This window comes from Coregonus clupeaformis, chromosome 13 (assembly GCF_020615455.1).
Source record: "Coregonus clupeaformis isolate EN_2021a chromosome 13, ASM2061545v1, whole genome shotgun sequence".
In the NCBI taxonomy this organism is placed as follows: Eukaryota; Metazoa; Chordata; class Actinopteri; order Salmoniformes; family Salmonidae; genus Coregonus; species Coregonus clupeaformis.
Genome location: NC_059204.1, coordinates 19,513,137 through 19,533,669, shown reverse-complemented (window position 1 = coordinate 19,533,669; position 20,533 = coordinate 19,513,137).

The following is a 20,533-nucleotide window of genomic DNA, read 5'->3' as shown; positions in this document are numbered from 1 at the left end:
TACAGTTGTGTCAAGTTGATTGGATGTCCTTTGGGTGGTGGACCATTCTTGATACACACAGGAAACTGTCAAGTGTGAAAAACCCAGCAGCGTTGCAATTCTTGACACACTCAAACCGGTGTGCCTGGCACCTACTACCATTCCCCCTTCAAAGGCACTTAAATCTTGCCCATTCACCCTCTGAATGGCACACATACACAATCCATGCCTCAAATGTCTCAAGGCTTAAAAATCCATCCCCTCATCTACACTGATTGAAGAGGATTTAAGTGACATCAATAAGGGATCATAGCTTTCACCTGGATTCACCTGGTCAGTCTGTGTCATTGAAAGAGCAGGTGTTGCTAATGTTTTGTACACAACGTATACAGTTGAAGTAGGAAGTATACATACACCTTAGCCAAATACATTTAAACTCAGTTTTTCCACAATTCCTGACATTTGATCCTAGTAAGAATTCCCTGTCTTAGGTCAGTTAGGATCACCACTTTATTTTAAGAATGTGAAATGTCAGAAAAATAGTAGAGAGAATGATTTATTTCAGCTTTTATTTCTTTCATCACATTCCCAGTGGGTCAGAAGTTTACATACACTCAATTAGTATTTGGTAGCATTGCCTTTAAATTGTTTAACTTGGGTCAAATGTTTCGGGTAGCCTTCCACAAGCTTCCCACAATAAGTTGGGTGAATGTTGGCCCATTCCTCCTGACAGAGCTGGTGTAACTGAGTCAGGTTTGTAGGCCTCCTTGCTCGCACACGCTTTTTCAGTTCTGCCCACACATTTTCTATAGGATTGAGGTCAGGGCTTTGTGATGGCCACTCCAATATCTTGACTTTGTTGTCCTTAAGCCATTTTGCCACAACTTTGGAAGTATGCTTGGGGTCATTGTCCATTTGGAAGACCCATTTGCGACCAAGCTTTAACTTCCTGACTGATGTCTTGAGATGTTGCTTCAATATATCCACATAATGTTCCTTCCTCATGATGCCATCTATTTTGTGAAGTGCACCAGTTCCTCCTGCAGCAAAGCACCCCCACAGCATGATGCTGCCACCCTCGTGCTTCATGGTTGGGATGGTGTTCTTTGGCTTGCAAGCAACCCCCTTTTTCCTCCAAACATAACGATGGTCATTATGGCCAAACAGTTCTATTTTTGTTTCATCAGACCAGAGGACATTTCTCCAAAAAGTACAATCTTTGACCCCATGTGCAGTTGCAAACCGTAGTCTGGCTTTTTATGGCGGTTTTGGAGCAGTGGCTTCTTCCTTACTGAGCGGCCATTCAGGTTATGTCAATATAGGACTTGTTTTATTGTGGATATAGATAATTTTATACCTGTTTCCTCCAGCATCTTCACAAGGTCCTTTGCTGTTGTTCTGGGATTTATTTGCACTTTTCGTACCAAAGTACTTTCATCTCTAGGAGACAGAACGCGTCTCCTTCCTGAGCGGTATGACGGCTGCGTGGTCCCATGGTGTTTATACTTGCGTACTATTGTTTGTACAGATGAACGTGGTACCTTCAGGCGTTTGGAAATTGCTCCCAAGGATGAACCAGACTTGTGGAGGTCTACAATTTTTTTGTTTGGCTGATTTCTTTAGATTTTCCCATGATGTCAAGCAAAGAGGCACTGAGTTTGAAGGTAGGCCTTGAAATACATCCACAGGTACACCTCCAATTGACTCAAATTATGTCAATTAGCCTATCAGAAGCTTCTAAAGCCATGACATCATTTTCTGGAATTCTCCAAGCTGTTTAAAGGCACAGTCAACTTAGTGTATGTAAACTTCTGACCCACTGGAATTGTGATACAGTGAATTCTAAGTGAAATAATCTGTCTGTAAACAATTGTTGGAAAAATTACTTGTGTCATGCACAAAGTAGATGTCCTAACCGACTTGCCAAAACTATAGTTTGTTAACAAGAAATTTGTGGAGTGGTTGAAAAACGAGCTTTAATGACTCCAACCTAAGTGTATGTAAACTTCCGACTTCAACTGTATGTGTCCAATGATAATTGCTTGGGCTATAGGTCAATGGTTCACTGGCAAAGTATGCCTACCTCTAGCTACCTGCAAAAGTAATGATCTCTGTTGATATGAAGGACTACAACCAATCAAAAATTAACTTTTCTACCTGTTTATGGCAATAAATCCAAAACACTTCAGACTGAACTTTTCAAAGGACAAAGTGTGTTCATAACCTTTGTTTTGATAAGCAATTTAATACTTACAGTATGACAAGGCAGTGTCCCCTTTAGAGGGACACAGTATTGGCTGTTGACAGTAAATCAGCTTGACTTTAAGCATGTATCGTTACTTTCCATGGCCGACTAGTCCCAGGAGCCTAACACTCAGCCATACGCACACACACACACACACACACACACACACACACACACACACACACACACACACACACACACACACACACACACACACACACACACACACACACACACACACACAGGCTATGCCAGCACACAACACCACCTGGTCTCTGTGATGGGAACCGTCGCCTGGCTGAAAACAAATAATGGAAAAGCTTGGAGGATTTTTCATTAACAAACATGAAGACGCAGCTGGCACCCAGTCAGTTATGCAAGATGTGTCCTCGTTTCGAGAGGTGACTCGAGGAGTGGGACAGCTCTGCTGTCGAACTGACGTAATGCTTTCGGACACATATAAAATAGTTAATGGCATATTTGAGAAATGAAATAGTCTCTTCCCCCAATAACACTGTCATATTGTGTTGCCTGTTGTTGTGTCTCTGACCTGCTGGTGAAGGGTGTGTTTGGCTGTGGTGTGTTGTTTTGTTTTTCAGAGCGTTCCCACACATTTTTATTGGCTTTACTGCAGGAGCCCCTGTGTGTACAGAACAATGTGTACACTGGGGTGTAGGACTCTTTGATTTAGCTTTAAAAAATAAATAAATGCAGATACAGTCAGTTAACTTAAAGTTAGTTCAATCAATTAATAGAAATATCACATTATCTAATTAAGTAGTAGTTAAGGAGTTCATTGTACTCTGCTTTTTCTTATTTAATTGATTCCTGTTTATTCTGGAAGGCTCTTAGTAATGTGTGCTGGGAAGCATTTCTATCCATCACTTTTCTAAAAACAGAGCCCATCTATTTACTGCCAAAGCTGTAGGATGTTCTTCGACCACCCACAGTTTGTTTCTAACACCGGACCCTATTTGTGTACAGAAATATAGGACTTTCCATGGTTAGTTTGAACTCTTCTCTTTCTCCTGTTTGTTTTTGTATTTGTCAGGTTTCAATTAGTGCTGGGTGTTTGTCAAGCACAGCGCTGTCACTGCTGTGAAATCCACAGGGAATTCTAAACTAAGTGATGTCAGCTATAAAACCTCTCAGATGGTGTTCACAGTAACTGTCCATTTAACCCCCTCAAACAAATCCTGCCTATACTGTCTATAAGAAAATATTCCCAGAAGTTTACTTTTCTCTCTCTCTGCTGTATGTCTGGATAAAAAGACACCTTTTAACATTCGAGGGAATGAGAGGGAATGAGTGATCGAGCTAGCAGCCCTCCCTCTCCATCCCCTGAACTCGGTGCGATTGCACACAAATATAATTTCCTCTCTGGGTCTCAGGGGACGGATCTCCTTTCACAGAGCTGGTTTCCCATTACCAACTTTCTCAAATAATAAACGTGCAGCACAGGCTCAGGCCCCTAGGGACATATTTAGAGGCTTGCTTTTAGCCTTTGGGGATAAATTGCTTAAATAAAATTGCACCTGCTAGCAGTGTGTGTCTCTTAGGCCTATTCTACTTGAGGACATCTTTCTGTAGAGTAGACTAGTTTAGCACTTAGGACTAAGCATGTGTGGCCCAGTCCTGGCCAATGCTGCCGGGCCTCTCAATAAGACATACAGTTGAATCCAAAAATAAAAGCCCAGTGCTGCAGTGCTGTTGTCAACATGACTGGCATGACCCCTTCGAGAGTAGGTTGCAGGTGTCTAAATTGCCATTTGACAAGAAACAGTGCCATTGAGTGCAATTTTTTGGCCCATTGAAAATATTAGCGCCATATGTCGCAATCATGCTCCAAGTGGGTCACATTGAGCGCCACTTCCCATTTCTCATTGTGTGTCCTCAGCATTTGGCGAGTGCGCTTATCTGCTGTATGTATGATGTATATCTCCATTGCAGCTCTCCCTCATAGCAATGCCATAGCAATCCTTAACACAGCTAGGCCTATTAGGCATGCATTAAAACAGTTCCTTGTGCAACACCGTCTGCTATTGCAATTCATTTCTGTGAGCTGAATATTATCGTACCAATAGAGATCGAGAAGGTCATCTGGAGACAGCAGAGCACCAACAATAACACTCATTACTATTCATTGGAAATGGCAAGGAAATAGAGAAAGCAATTGGCGTCAGGCCTGTACATCATCGCCAGTCAGCAGCTAATAAAGATCTGCCGAATCAAGTTTGGGATTGAGGTTCTTGACTATCTCCCACCATTAGAAGGTTTTGGTTCCTATGTCGCCACAGATCTGTGGCATCAATCTATGTTAATATCCTGTTCTCAACATGCTAAGCTTTACAGTTCCATTTATACTGCTTGGCTATCAGAAGATTTTATCACTAGCCCCATGAAGGCAAGAAGACATTATATTATGATCTTCAGGTCGACATAATATAATAATAGTAAATGCCATTTTACGTCAAGTGGTCATGGTAATCGAACCCACAATCCTGTCGTTGCAAGCGCCATGCTCTAGCAACTGAGGTACAGAGGACATCACAGTGAATGTGATGCGCTGTAAAGCTGGTGAGAAGATTTTTCCTCAGCTATAAACTCGAACTGCTTTTTCTACCTCAGTGTCTACCTTACAGTGAAAGTGGTTGAAAGAGAACACCCTTTGAGGATTCTTCCTCTAGATCCCCATCTATCTGTTCCAACCAAAATGTTTACAGTATAGACAGGAAGGTCAGGGGCTGGGATCAAAGTCATGGTGGGTCGGCAGCGCTGTAAAAGTCTGTGGGCCGCCTGGCCTGGGGCCCGGGGCTTGGTCGCACGGGAACAGAACGGTAGACAGGATCTCGGTAACCAGCCCTAGAACAGCAGCCGAGTGGCCAAATGCGAAACAGTGAGAGCCGGCAACCCATGGGGTGTGCTGACAGTGCAGATTTCCAACACTTTGAAAAGTTACCCGGTCCAGGGTTTGTCTTTTGTTGTTGCGACTAAATTATTGAAGACTCTTGCGGTGTCTAAGCTCAGGCTATCACTGCGTATCTCTCTGACCATGCTCTCCCAAACACTCTGCCTCACACCTAAATGTATATTATTTCTGAATGTACCTTTAGCAGTCAAACAAAGAGGCATTTTCCTTGGTGGTGGTCAATCATGAGGATAAACAACAACTAAAACACCCAGAACATTCCTTTATTAACGACTCTGCTAAAATATTCTGGGCACACTGACTGCCAACCAACCAGGCATGCTTAACTTCACAATATCAATCGAAGCACTCAACAACGCGCTATTGTCACAGGCCAAAAAACTACCAGAAACAACCAGAAACCAGATACATGCGTAGCAGTTCAGTAATTAGTAGAGACTTCCTTATTTAACGCAGCATGTCACCAGACCAGGACACACTCTAATGGCATCCCCAAGGCATCCCCATGGCCAGCACTAGCTGGCTGGGTCTCCTGGTGGAAGGGAACTGTAACTGAAGCCTGGGTCACTTTCACAGTTCACTCTCTGGTTCCTGTCAGGCCGTCTAATGGTTTCCATATGAGGCGCTTTAAGAGCGGTGAGTGGGATTAATGTTGGCTGGTCAAAGGGGAAATGGCCTTCCTGGGAGTTACCTGTCAGGGCCCCGTGCTGCGGTGTGCCCCTCTTCTCTCCTTAGTCGGCCGCCCCAAAGCGATGGCTGTTGCACAACACCGAGAGGAGAGAGACGAAGAGGGACGTCACCGCTGCGGTATGAGGGGAGGAGAGAGAGAGAGAGAGAGAGAGAGAGAGAGAGAGAGAGAGAGAGAGAGAGAGAGAGAGAGAGACAAAGCAGAGGGAAATTCACACAAGATGAGGATGGACTCTAGCTGGGCAGTGGGCAGGAGTGATGCATGGTAGAAGCCTGCTCTTGGCCAGATTCCCCTTTTCCAGGGGTGACTGGGTTTACAGTAACTCTTGCTGTGGTCTATAGTTAGGACCAATGTGTTCCTGGACTTGTAAGTTTCCTTTTTCCCCACACACTATGTAATAACATGTTATTACTACAGTAATTACACATATACTGCACAGGTTTAAGCTCAACGTAATGTGTTACCAGCTCATCTATAACATATTGAAAACACAGAATCAATTGATTTACTCGATTCCTTACAGATGGAGCATATTAAAATCAAAGATAACTACTTACTTATTTTTCTGTTAGAATTCCAGAGAACATCATTGGCATAGTTTATAGCTTCTCTTCAGTGGTGGAGTGGAAACAGCTGTGTATGCGCTGCAACTCTGCTGACAGTGTGCCCTGCTCAAGGGTGTCAAAGTAATGTATTCCCAATTAGTCTGTATCCTTTAGGTAAATTCCCTTACCCCCCATGATCACCATAATACTGTTTTAAATGAGAGCAGTAAGGTGATTTAAATATTATATTAATGAAGCAAGACTTGAGATTGTAGCCACGTGCCGTGCCTTCCATATGAAACAAACACGCTCAAAAGGTATGCATAGAATTTTAACAGTAGATGGAGAAACAACAATGAGTGAAGAAGACAGCGAAAGAGAGGAGGGGAAAAGGAGAGAGATCACTTTTCCCTCGCTAATTTAGTCCCTTGGGGCATAAGTGCGGCAAGCATGCATAGAATAACAACAAACACTGGAGAAATAATCCAGAGGAAATAGGAAAGGCAGGGGAAATAACTGAGAGAAAAAGAGGGTGAGAGAGAAAGTGAGAGATATAGACACACTTATAATGTGTTAGCTGTCAGCTTTCGTAGCATCACAAAGACAACAGCCAGTTGACAGGTCTTGACTCCTGCTTACCGGAGGTGTTTTGGGCATTCTCTCTCTCCGTAGCATACATATCTGCAGGCCTCAGGGAAGGTCGGTGCTCTACTTGGAGACCATGGGGATTGACATGTCTGGAAAGTGATGCTAACCCTATGCTTGGCACGAATGCTCCCCTCATTAAAATCACGGCAAGTTTCTGTTTCCCTGTCAATGTGCCTAAGAGAATGCCCTCAGTCACTGGACAGAGTGAGAGAAAGAGACAGGGAGAGTGAGAGAGACAGTGAGAGAGAGAGAAGAAACAGAAGATGTAGAGACGTTCTTTGGGAGAGAGAGATTGAAAGAGAAAAAAAACAGTCCAGCTGAGTTGACTCAAGCTGTCACTGACGTTCAGTGTGTGTCTCTCACAGTATCGATTCCAACCTGGCCTTATGCAGCCGTGGAGGCCCATCTGCAAGCTTCGCTCAATTAGTCCTCATCTCAGGGGCAGTTCGGGGTTACCTATTGTCAGACATAATCTCAACATTTAAATGAATGGAGTTTAAGGCTTTGTGTTTAAGTCTGGCTGACTTCTCTCTCCCACAGACATTAAGGTAGACATGATGATATCTCCCGCTGCCCTGATTGACACTGTGATGGATTTCAAAATAAATCTGTGCTGACGTTTACTACTACTGTACGGTAATCTCAGGCTCTGCTTATGTGTCTTACCTTTAGACATCTCTTAAAGGTGTATGCTCAATGAAATAGGGAGAAAGCTCCCAAGGTCAAAGGCTCCCAAATCATATTCACTGCTAAATGTTTATCTTCCTGTGTTTACATTATTTGTCTGCAGTGTTGGCTGCTTGCAATTAATCAAAATGTGCAGAAAACAGGCCTTGTGGCATCAAAATGTGCACCGAACAGTCCTTGGGTCCATGTTTAATCCATATCTAAAATTATATTGCATCATCAAACAACCCAGCCATGGAGAAAAGGAAAAAAGAATGGAATGTGTGCCTTCAACAGTCATTACAATTACATTTTACATTTACATTTACATTTACGTCATTTAGCAGACGCTCTTATCCAGAGCGACTTACAAATTGGTGCATTCAACTTATGATAGCCAGTGGGACAACCACTTTATTTTATTTTATTTTTTAATTGTTTTATGGGGGTGTGTGGGGGGGGTAGAAGGAATACTTTTATACTATTCCAGGTATTCCTTAAAGAGGTAGGGTTTCAAGTGTCTCCGGAAGGTGGTCAGTGACTCTGCTGTCCTGGCGTCGTGGGGGAGCTTGTTCCACCATTGGGGTGCCAGAGCAGCGAATAGCTTTGACTGGGCTGAGGGGGAACTGTGCTTCCGTAGAGGTAGGGGGGCTAGCAGGCCAGAGGTGGATGAACGTAGTGCCCTCGTTTGGGTGTAGGGTCTGATCAGTGCCTGAAGGTAAGGAGGTGCCGTTCCCCTCACAGCTCCGTAGGCAAGCACCATGGTCTTGTAGTAGATGCGAGCCTCAACTGGAAGCCAGTGGAGTGTGCGGAGGAGCGGGGTGACATGAGAGAACTTGGGAAGGTTGAACTACACAATTTGTCAGTCAAAAAATGTAACCACAAGACTGTGAAAACGGATAAAGCATATCCATGTAAAAATAAAAATAAAAATAAAACACAAAGGACTGAGATGCAACTGGGTAGAGAAAGCAACCATGGTGACAAGGTAGACACAACGCTCTAAATACAATATCCACACAGCCATTAAAAACGTAACGTTATGACTACAACTACTGTTCCCTAAAGGAGAGGACTATGGGGAGTCGCACTCTCGTTACGTTGGTTGAAGGATCTACAATCACGCCTGACAAGGCCAACGAAATCCATGCTCTTTACCAAGCCCAGGAACGGGCGGTGCGGGTCCAAACAGGTGTTGTATCTCATTTCCCTCCTTCATGGAAAAGTAGTTATAGTCAGAACGTTACAGTCCCTTTCAGTCAGTCAACTTAAATATACTATAGGAAAATATGATCACGGCCCAAGCCGAACCCCAACGGATACTACAGTGCATTCCGAAAGTATTCAGACTTCTCCCGCAATTTGTTATGTTACAGCCTTATTCTAAAATTGATTAAATTGTTTTTTTCCCTCATCAATCTACACACAATACCGCATAATTGTAAAGTAAAAACTGGTTTTTAGAAATGTTTGGAAATGTATAAAAAAATATCACATTTACATAAGTATTCCGACCCTTTACCCAGTACTTTGTTGAAGCACCTTTGGCAGCGATTAAAGCCTCGAGTCTTCTTGGGTATGACGCTACAAGCTTGGCACACCTGTATTTGAGTATTTTCTCCCATTCTTCTCTGCAGATCCTCTCAAGCGCTGTCAGGTTGAATGGGGAGCGTCGCTGCACAGCTATTTTCAGGTCTCTCCAGAGATGTTCGATCGGGTTCAAGTCCGGAATCTGGCTGGGCCAATCAACGACATTCAGAAACTTGTCCCAAAGCCACTCCTGCGTTGTCTTGGTTGTGTGCTTAGGGTTGTTGTCCTGTTGGAAGGTGAACCTTCGCCCCAGTCTGCGATCCTGCACGATCTGGAGTAGGTTTTCATTAAGAATATCTTTGTTCTTTTCTCCGTTCATCTCTTCCTCGATCCTGACTAGTCTCCCAGTCCCTGCCAATGAACAACATCCCCACAGCATGATGCTGCCACCACCATGCTTAACCGTAGGGATGGTGCCAGGTTTCCTCCAGACGTGACGCTTGGCATTCAGGCCAAAGAGTTCAATCTTGGTTTCATCAGACCAGAGAATCTTGTTTCTCATGGTCTAAGACTCCTTTAGGTGCCTTTTGGCAAACTCCAAGTGGACTGTCATGTACCTTTTACTGAAGAGTGGCTTCCGTCTGGCCACTCTACCATAAAGGCCTGATTGGTGGAGTGCAGAGCCCGTTGTCCTTCGGGAAGGTTTTCCCATCTCCACAGAAGAACTCTGGAGCTCTGTCAGATTGACCATCGGGTTCTTGGGGACCTCCCTGACCAAGGCCCTAAAAGGCGAATGATCTCCGTGAACCAAGGCAGCCTGGGCCAATGGGGAGCCACAAGAATCAACGGTAAGCCCTCCCGGCGCACCCACTCCAACGTGGGCTGAATCAGAACCACTGGTGGAAATGCGTAAAGGAGGGTCCGTTCCCAATGGGCCACTCGGGTCCCTCATCAGGAAAAAGAGACGACACTGCACGTTTTTTGTTGATACCCTGCTGAAAATATCCCATACCTGAGAGAGCCTCCACTCCTGAGAGAGAGGGTCCCACCTGGATAAAATATCTGCATCCGAGTTGTTTCGACCGGGGACATGCGTCGACCAAAGCAAAAGCATGTGCGCACTGCTCCCCAGCAATAGGGAGCAATCCAAAGTTAGAAGGGATAGAGACAGAGTCTCTCCCCATCTGTTGATGCACTCCACCACTGATATATTGTCGGTTCTGACCAGCACAAGCCGGCCCAACAAAAACAGGGGAAAGCGCCTGAGCACCAGATACTCTGGGTAATTGACATGCAGTGCTCTCCGCACCAGTGTCCATACCTCCAAATCGATTTGCCTTCGTACAGCGCACCCCACCCTCAGGGGGACGCGTCTGTCGTGATCATCTTGTGGGATACAACACAGCCCATGGGAGCCCCCTGACAATAGCAGAGGGTCACACCATTGGGCCATGGCCTGTAGGCCATAGGCTGCGAGATGCATCCAGGTGAGTGGCTAGCACTCAGCGCTGGAAGGGCCGTATCAACAATAGCCCCACGGGAATGACTTTCATCACAGAAGCCATTATCCCCAGTAGGCATAGGCACTGGTAAAAACACACTGTGTGACCCATCCGAAATATGGCTAAGTAGAGCCAGAACCCGGACACCCTCCGTGGGGATAAAAAAGCGTGATACGTGAGTGAGTCGAGACCCAGAAAACTGAATGTGCTGAGATGGAGTCAGACAGCTCTTTTTCTGGTTTCTTCTGAAGCCTAGAGACTGAATACGGGACAGTAGCATGGATGTGTGTAACACTGCTTGCCCCTTGACTCCCCGACACCAGTCAATCGCTGTAATAGTCTGAGGCAGTGGAGGCTGCTAAGGGGAGGATGGCTCATAGTAATGGCTGGAACGGAGCGAATGGAATGGCATCAAACACATGGAAATCATGTTTGATGTATTTAATACCATTCCACTCATTCCGCTCCAGCCATTACCAAGAGCCCGTTCTCCCCAGTTAAGGTGCCACCAACCTCCTGTGGTCTGAGGTGCATGCTGAGGGCACGTAGGCCTAGAATGGGACGCAATGTGCCGTCCCTTTTTGTAATCAGGAATACCGTCTGTACCAGCAGTCCCAGATCTTCGACATAGGAACCACTCGGATTGCCTGCTTCTGGAGACGGGAGGGACACAGAGGCCTCAGGAACAGTGATGATGCTGCAGAAGTGTGGGGGAGGCACAACAAATTGTAGCCTGTACCCTAATGTCACTGTTCACATGATCCAGGGCGACACTGCGCATGCGCGCCATTGGTCGGAGCAGACAGCGAGACTCTGAAGGGGCGGGACGCCACCTTGTGGACTGGGAGAGATTGGTTCATCTTCCATTTCCACCACTCTTTGCAACCGTGTGTTTGAACATGGAGAAGGAACCCTTTTCATCGAACTCACATACAGGAGACACTTTTAACACCCGTGAACACTGTGGAACTCAGTTGAAAAAAAATTGTTTATGTGCCAGGGTTTGCCTAAAGCCTGGCCCACATCTCCGCTTCCTGCAGCTCGGTCCCAGCCGAGGTATCGTCATCCGGGAAAGGAAAGTCTCCATCAGTAATTCCAAGCTTCCTCAAGAATACTACACATCTATCCAGGGAGTTTGTACGCAGTACATGGCAATGCGCACATGGACTGGTTAGAGCGAGGGCCGCCTGAGTGTGCTCCAAGCCGAGACAAACTACACTTAGATCATGAGTATCTTTCAGAGAAATGCTATAACCGCATGACTGGGGGAATGATCATGACCCCGAACTTGGCTTAGCCATCGTCGTCTCGGTTGTTTTCTTAGCTATCTTACTCATTGCACCAGAAAATTGAAGAATAGCTAATTGTTTGTGATTAGAAACTTATGAGAACAAGTACAACCTTCAGCACACAATGTCCAGGGGATGAGCACACTCCACCCATATGGGACAGTTTAGTTTTCCAATTGTTTGTTTTAGTAGTGTGAATCGTTCCTGTTCACACCCAGGTAAAGAGCGGAATAATTGAAAGAATGAATCCGAGCCTCACGCTTATCACCTGTGGAAGTACATTCCATCAAGGCGGATTTCATTGGCCTTGTCAGGCGTGATTGTAGATCCTTCAACCGAAGTCGCGAGAGTGCGACTCCCCGTAGTATGTTGTGCGGAAGTTGACTGACTGAAAGGGAATCCAAACCCTTTTTAAAACACCTGAAACAGCTTTTTTCTGCAATCATTAATCATAATGCCTAATTCTATGTAAAGAAATATGCCTTTTTTCTATTAGGTTATCTTAGCTAAGATAGTTAGACAAGTTACTTTAACTTGATTGATAGCCTTAAATGGCTTGTAGCTAGTTATGAGGTTGGGAGATTGGGAACCTATATAGCTAGCTAGCTAAAGCCAACTTCATAAAATTGCTAGGTGGCTAGTATTACAGGGAAACCACAAAATATTTTAGTTTTATTTATTCATCAAGAAGGAATCAGTAGGCTACATAGCTTGATCAAATTCATTTACAAACACAGGTCCTGCCCATCACCTGCAGCTAAAATACAAAAAAAGCTGTGTGTGTCACTCTACACTCTCTCTCCTCCTCCACTGACGATGTTGCACGTACTAGAGTATCTACACTAGCGTTCCGCCTAGGCATCTCTTTGCTCCGTGCACCTTGGAAGGACCCACTAGGGAGAAGAGGGAGTGTCCTGTCAGTGTGCCCCCTCCACAAAATACAGCTGACAGATATTTTTATAAATAACAATTTTAAAACGTGGGCTTAAAAAGGAAGTTTAGTCAATAATTCAACATCTGCATTTTAAAAAAACAGTACGAATCTGAGGGGGCACGTGCCGTGGTGCCCCCTATGGGAATGACGCCACTGCTGCTAACAATTGTATTATTTTGCCTAGGTTGTAGACTTTCCCAACTTCCAGCTAAGCATAACAATTTCTGCAATTTCACAGTTTTATTTTCAGCATGGTTTTATCACCACAAAATGCAGAGACTGTGTTTTATTTGCTTCTTCTATCAAATGTAAACATGCGAGGAAATGAAAGAACAAAAATAGAATTTCAGTACATCATCTGCTCCTCTGAAAAGGCCTGGTCAGCATTGACTCATTACCAGACATATGTACCCCTTACATTCACAAGTTGCATCAATTGTTCCATTCAGACACAAAATACAGGAAGTGAAAGTTTTACTTCTCTTCGCCCTCCAGTACCAAACGATCCAAAAGCAATTTCTACCTTTCTACAGTGTTACACATACTGTACCTAGGCAGTCAGTCACTATTTTCAAGCAAGGTGAGGCAGCTTCTTAAGAGAGATACAGTGAGGGAAAAAAGTATTTGATCCCCTGCTGATTTTGTACGTTTTCCCACTGACAAAGACATGATCAGTCTATAATTTTAATGGTAGGTGTATTTGAACAGTGAGAGACAGAATAACAACAAAAACATCCAGAAAAACGCATGTCAAAAATGTTATAAATTGATTTGCATTTTAATGAGGGAAATAAGTATTTGACCCCTCTGCAAAACATGACTTACTACTTGGTGGCAAAATCCTTGTTGGCAATCACAGAGGTCAGACGTTCCTTGTAGTTGGCCACCAGGTTTGCACACATCTCAGGAGGGATTTTGTTGTTTTGTTTGTTGTTCTTGAGCCACTACTTTGTTGCCTTGGCCGTGTGTTTTGGGTCATTGTCATGCTGGAATACCCATCCATGACCCATTTTCAATGCCCTGGCTGAGGGAAGGAGGTTCTCACCCAAGATTTGACAGAACATGGCCCCGTCCATCGTCCCTTTGATGCCGTGAAGTTGTTCTGTCCCCTTAGCAGAAAAACACCCCCAAAGCATAATGTTTCCACCTCCATGTTTGACAGTGGGGATGGTGTTCTTGGGGTCATAGGCAGCATTTCTCCTCCTCCAAACACGGCGAGTTGAGTTGATGCCAAAGAGATCGATTTTGGTCTCATCTGACCACAACACTTTCACCCAGTTCTCCTCTGAATCATTCAGATGTTCATTAGCAAACTTCAGACGGGCCTGTATATGTGCTTTCTTGAGCAGGGGGACCTTGCGGGCGCTGCAGGATTTCAGTCCTTCACGGCGTAGTGTGTTACCAATTGTTTTCTTGGTGACTATGGTCCCAGCTGCCTTGAGATCATTGACAAGATCCTCCCGTGTAGTTCTGGGCTGATTCCTCACCGTTCTCATGATCATTGCAACTCCACGAGGTGAGATCTTGCATGGAGCCCCAGGCCGAGGGAGATTGACAGTTCTTTTGTGTTTCTTCCATTTGCGAATAGTCGCACCAACTGTTGTCACCTTCTCACCAAGCTGCTTAGCGATGGTCTTGTAGCCTATTCCAGCCTTGTGTAGGTCTACAATCTTGTCCCTGACATCCTTGGAGAGCTCTTTGGTCTTGGCCATGGTGGAGAGTTTGGAATCTGATTGATTGATTGCTTCTGTGGACAGGTGTCTTTTATACAGGTAACAAGCTGAGATTAGGAGAACTCCCTTTAAGAGTGTGCTCCTAATTTTAGCTCGTTACCTGTATAAAAGGCACCTGGGAGCCAGAAATCTTTCTGATTGAGAGGGGGTCAAATACTTATTTCCCTCATTAAAATGCAAATCAATTTATAACATTTTTGACATGCGTTTTTCTGGATTTATTTGTTGTTATTCTGTCTCTCACTGTTCAAATAAACCTACCATTAAAATTATAGACTGATCATTTCTTTGTCAGTGGGCAAACGTACAAAATCAGCAGGGGATCAAATACTTTTTTCCCTCACTGTACCTCATGATAACCAGTAGACCATACTATTTACCAAGAGAGTTTTAATCTATATTTTTTTTAGCTGTCTATTTACCACCATAAACCGATGCTGCCACTAAAAAGGCACTCAACAATGAAAATGCTCATCCAGAGGCACCGCTCCTAGTTGCTCTGTGATTTTAATGCAGGAAAACTGAAAGACGTCTTACCTCCTTTCTATCAGCATGTCACCTGTGCAACTAAAGGCAAAAAAACTCTAGATCATCTTTACTCCACACACAAAGACGCATAAGAAGCTCTCCCACGCACACAATTTGGGAACTCTATAACTCTATACTCCTTATTCCAGCTTACAAGCAAAAACTCAAACAGGAAGTGGTCTGACGGAAGTGGTCCAATGAAGCGGATGTTAAGCTACAGGACTGTTTTGCTAGCACAGACTGGAATATGTTCCGGGACTCATCCGATGACATTGAGGAGTTTACCACATCAGTCACCGGCTTCATAGATAAGTGCATCGACGACATCGTCCCCACAGTGACCATACATACAAATCCGAACCAGAAGCCATGGATTACAGGCAACATCCGCACTGAGCTAAAGGCTAGAGCTTCCGCTTTCAAAGAGCGGGACACTAACCCGGACGCTTATAAGAAATGCCGCTACGCCCTCCGACGAACCATCAAACAGGCAAAGCGTCAATACAGTTCCTAGATCAAATCCTATTACCCCGGCTCTGACGCTCGTCGGATGTGGCAAGGTTTGCAAACTATCATGGATTAAAAAAGGGAAACCCAGCCTCTTTCTGCCCAGTGCCTCAAGTCTACCAGACCAGCTGAATGCCTTCTATGCTCGCTTTGAGGCAAGCAACACTGAAAAATGCGTGTGAGCATCAGCTTTTTTTGGACAACTCTGTGATCACGCTCTCCATAGCCGAAGTGAAAAATACCTTTAAATAGGTTAACATTCACAAGGCCAGACGGTTTACCAGGAGTCATACTCCGAGCATGCGCTGACCAGCTGGCAAGTGTCTTCACTGACATTTTCAACCTCTCCCTGACCCAGTCTGTAATACCTACAAGCAGACCACCATAGTCCCTGTGCCCAAGAACGCCAAGGTAACCTGTCTAAATGACTATTTCCCCGTAGAACTCACATCTGTCGCCATGAAATGCTTTGAAAGCATCATCCTAGACACCCTGGACCCACTCCAAGTCGCATTATGCACAAACAGTATTGCACTCCACACTGCCCTTTCTCATTTGGACACCTACAGTGCCTTCAGAAAGTATTCACACCCCTTGACTTTGTCAAAATGTTGTTGTGTTACCGCCTGAATTTGAAATGGATTAAATTGACATTTTTTATCACTGGCCTACACACAATACCCCATAATGTCAAAGTCAAAGTGCAACTACTTAGAATGTTAGCTAACCCTTACCTTAACCCTTTTAGCTAACCCTTCCCATAACCCTAACCTTAACGCTTTACCCTAAATCCAAAACTTAACCCTAACCTTAACCCTAACCCCTAACCCCTAGCATAGCTAACTCTAGACAGCTAGCTAGAATTCGTAACATATCATATGTTGAGCAAATTCGTAACATATCGTATATTTTGTGTAGTCGTAGCATATTGTACGTTTTTTGCAAATTCGTAACATATACAGTACCAGTTAAAAGTTTGGACACACCTACTCGTTAATGCGTTTGAGCCAATCAGTTGTGTTGTAACAAGGTAGGGGTGGTATACAGCAGATAGCCCTATTTGGTAAAAGACCAAGTCCATACTATGGCAAGAACAGCTCAAAAAAGCAAAGAGAAACGACACTCCATCATTACTTTAAGACATGAAGGTCAGTCATTCCGGAACATTTCAAGAACTTTAAAGGTTTCTTCAAGTGCAGTCGAAACTGGCTCTCATGAGGACAGCCACAGGAAAGGAAGACCCAGAGTTACCTTTGCTGCGGAGGGTAAGTTCATTAGAGTTACCAGCCTCAGAAATTGCAGCCCAAATAAATGCTTCACAGAGATCAAGTAACAGACACATCTCAACATCAACTGTTCAGAGGAGACTGCGTGAATCAGGCCTTCATGGTCGAATTGTTGCAAAGAAACCACTACTAAAGGACACCAATAAGAAGAAGAGACTTGCTTGGGCCAAGAAAAACAAGCAATGGACATGACCGGTGGAAATCTGTCCTTTGGTCTGATGAGTCTAAATTTGAAATGTTTGGTTCCAACCGCCGTGTCTTTGTGAGATGCAGAGTAGGTGAACGGATGATCTCCGCATGTGTGGTTCCCACCGTGAAGCATGGAAGAGGTGATGTTATGGTGTGGGGGTGCTTTGCTGGTGACACTGTCAGTGATTTATTTTTAATTCAAGGCACACTACACCATCATGGCTACCACAGCATTCTGCAGATTGGTGGGACTATCATTTGTTTTTCCAACAGGACAATGATCCAACACACCTCCAGGCTGTATAACGGCTATTTGACCAAGAAGGAGAGTGATGGAGTGCTGCATCAGATGACCTGGCCTCCACAATCACCCGAGCTCAACACAATTGAGATGGTGTGGGATGAGTTGGACCGCAGAGTGAAGGAAAAGCAGCCAACAAGTGCTCAGCATTTGTGGGAACTCCTTCAAGACTGTTGGAAAAATATTCCAGGTGAAGCTGGTTGAGAGAATGCCAAGAGTGTGCAAAGCTGTCATCAAGGCAAAGGGTGGCTACTTTGAAGAATCTCAAATATGTTTTCATTTGTTTAACACTTTTTTGGATACCACGTGATTCCATATGTCCAGAAAATCACATTGTAGGATTTTTTATGAATTTATTTGCAAATTATGGTGGAAAATAAGTATTTGGTCACCTACAAACAAGCAAGATTTCTGGCTCTCACAGACCTGTAACTTCTTCTTTAAGAGGCTCCTCTGTCCTCCACTCGTTACCTGTATTAATGGCACCTGTTTGAACTTGTTATCAGTATAAAAGACACCTGTCCACAACCTCAAACAGTCACACTCCAAACTCCACTATGGCCAAGACCAAAGGGCTGTCAAAGGACACCAGAAACAAAATTGTAGACCTGCACCAGGCTGGGAAGACTGAATCTGTCACGCCCTGGCTCTGGGGACTCTTAAATGTTGAGCCAGGGTGTGGATTTGCTATGTTTAGTTTTTCTATGTTTTTGTTCTAGATCGTTTGATCTATGTTGGCCAGGGTGGTTCCCAATCAGAGGCAGCTGTAGCTCGTTGTCTCTGATTGGGGTCCATACTTAGGCAGCCTGTTTTGCACTAGTCTTTGTGGGATCTTGTTCCGTAAGGTTTGTTTTGTATTAACCTAGGACTTCACGTATCGTTTGGTTTGTTGTTTTGTTCGTGTGGTGTACTACAAATAAAATGTACGCTTATCACGCTGCGCCTTGGTCCGTGTCTTCAGTCAACGATTGTGACAGAATCTGCAATAGGTAAGCAGCTTGGTTTGAAGAAATCAACTGTGGGAGCAATTATTAGGAAATGGAAGACATACAAGACCACTGATAATCTCCCTCGATCTGGGGCTCCAAGCAAGATCTCACCCCGTGGGGTCAAAATGATCACAAGAACGGTGAGCAAAAATCCCAGAACCACACGAGGGGACCTAGTGAATGACCTGCAGAGAGCTGGGACCAAAGTAACAAAGCCTACCATCAGTAACACACTACGCCGCCAGGGACTCAAATCCTGCAGTGCCAGATGTGTCCCCCTGCTTAAGCCAGTACATGTCCAGGCCCGTCTGAAGTTTGCTAGAGTGCATTTGGATGATCCAGAAGAGGATTGGGAGAATGTCATATGGTCAGATGAAACCAAAATATAACTTTTTGGTAAAAACTCAACTCGTCGTGTTTTTTTTATTTTTATTTTATTTATTTCACCTTTATTTAAACAGGTAAGCCAGTTGAGAACAAGTTCTCATTTACAACTGCGACCTGGCCAAGATAAAGCAAAGCAGTGCGATAAAAACAACAACACAGAGTTACATATGGGGTAAAACAAAACATAAAGTCAAAAATACAACAAAATATATATACAGTGTGTGCAAATGTAGCAAGTTATGGAGGTAAGGCAATAAATAGGCTATAGTGCAAAATAATTATAATTAGTATTAACACTGGAATGATAGATGTGCAAGAGATTATGTGCAAATAGAGATACTGGGGTAGAAATGAGCAAAATAAATAACAATATAGGGATGAGGTAGTTGGGCGGGCTAATTTCAGATGGGCTGTGTACAGGTGCAGTGAAGGTAAGGTGCTCTGACAACTGATGCTTAAAGTTAGTGAGGGAGATAAGTGTCTCCAGCTTCAGAGATTTTTGCAATTTGTTCCAGTCATTGGCAGCAGAGAACTGGAAGGAATGGCGGCCAAAGGAGGTGTTGGCTTTGGGGATGACCAGTGAGATATACCTGCTGGAGCGCATACTACGGGTGGGTGTTGCTATGGTGACCAATGAGCTAAGATAAGGCAGGGATTTACCTAGCAGTGATTTATAGATGGCCTGGAGCCAGTGGGTTTGGCGACGAATATGTAGTGAGGACCAGCCAACAAGAGCGTACAGGTCACAGTGGTGGGTAGTGTATGGGGCTTTGGAGACAAAACGGATGGCACTGTGATAGACTACATCCAATTTGCTGAGTAGAGTGTTGGAGGCTATTTTGTAAATGACATCGCCGAAGTCAAGGATCGGTAGGATAGTCAGTTTTACGAGGGCATGTTCAAATCAAATCAAATCAAATCAAATTTTATTGGTCACATGCGCCGAATACAACAGGTGCAGACATTACAGTGAAATCCTTACTTACAGCCCTTAACCAACAGTGCATTTATTTTAAACAAAAAAAGTAAGAATAAAACAACAACAAAAAAAGTGTTGAGAAAAAAGAGCAGAAGTAAAATAAAGTGACAGTAGGGAGGCTATATATACAGTAAAATAAAGTGACAGTAGGGAGGCTATATATACAGGGGGGTACCGTTGCAGAGTCAATGTGCGGGGGCACCGGCTAGTTGAGGTAGTTGAGGTAATATGTACATGTGGGTAGAGTTAAAGTGACTATGCATAAATACTTAACAGAGTAGCAGCAGCGTAAAAAGGATGGGGTGGGGGGGCAGTGCAAATAGTCCGGGTAGCCATGATTAGCTGTTCAGGAGTCTTATGGCTTGGGGGTAGAAGCTGTTGAGAAGTCTTTTGGACCTAGACTTGGCACTCCGGGTACCGCTTGCCGTGCGGTAGCAGAGAGAACAGTCTATGACTAGGGTGGCTGGAGTCTTTGACAATTTTGAGGGCCTTCCTCTGACACCGCCTGGTATAGAGGTCCTGAATGGCAGGGAGCTTTGCCCCAGTGATGTACTGGGCCGTACGCACTACCCTCTGTAGTGCCTTGCGGTCAGAGGCCAAGCAGTTGCCATACCAGGCGGTGATGCAACCAGTCAGGATGCTCTCGATGGTGCAGCTGTACAATTTTTTGAGGATCTGA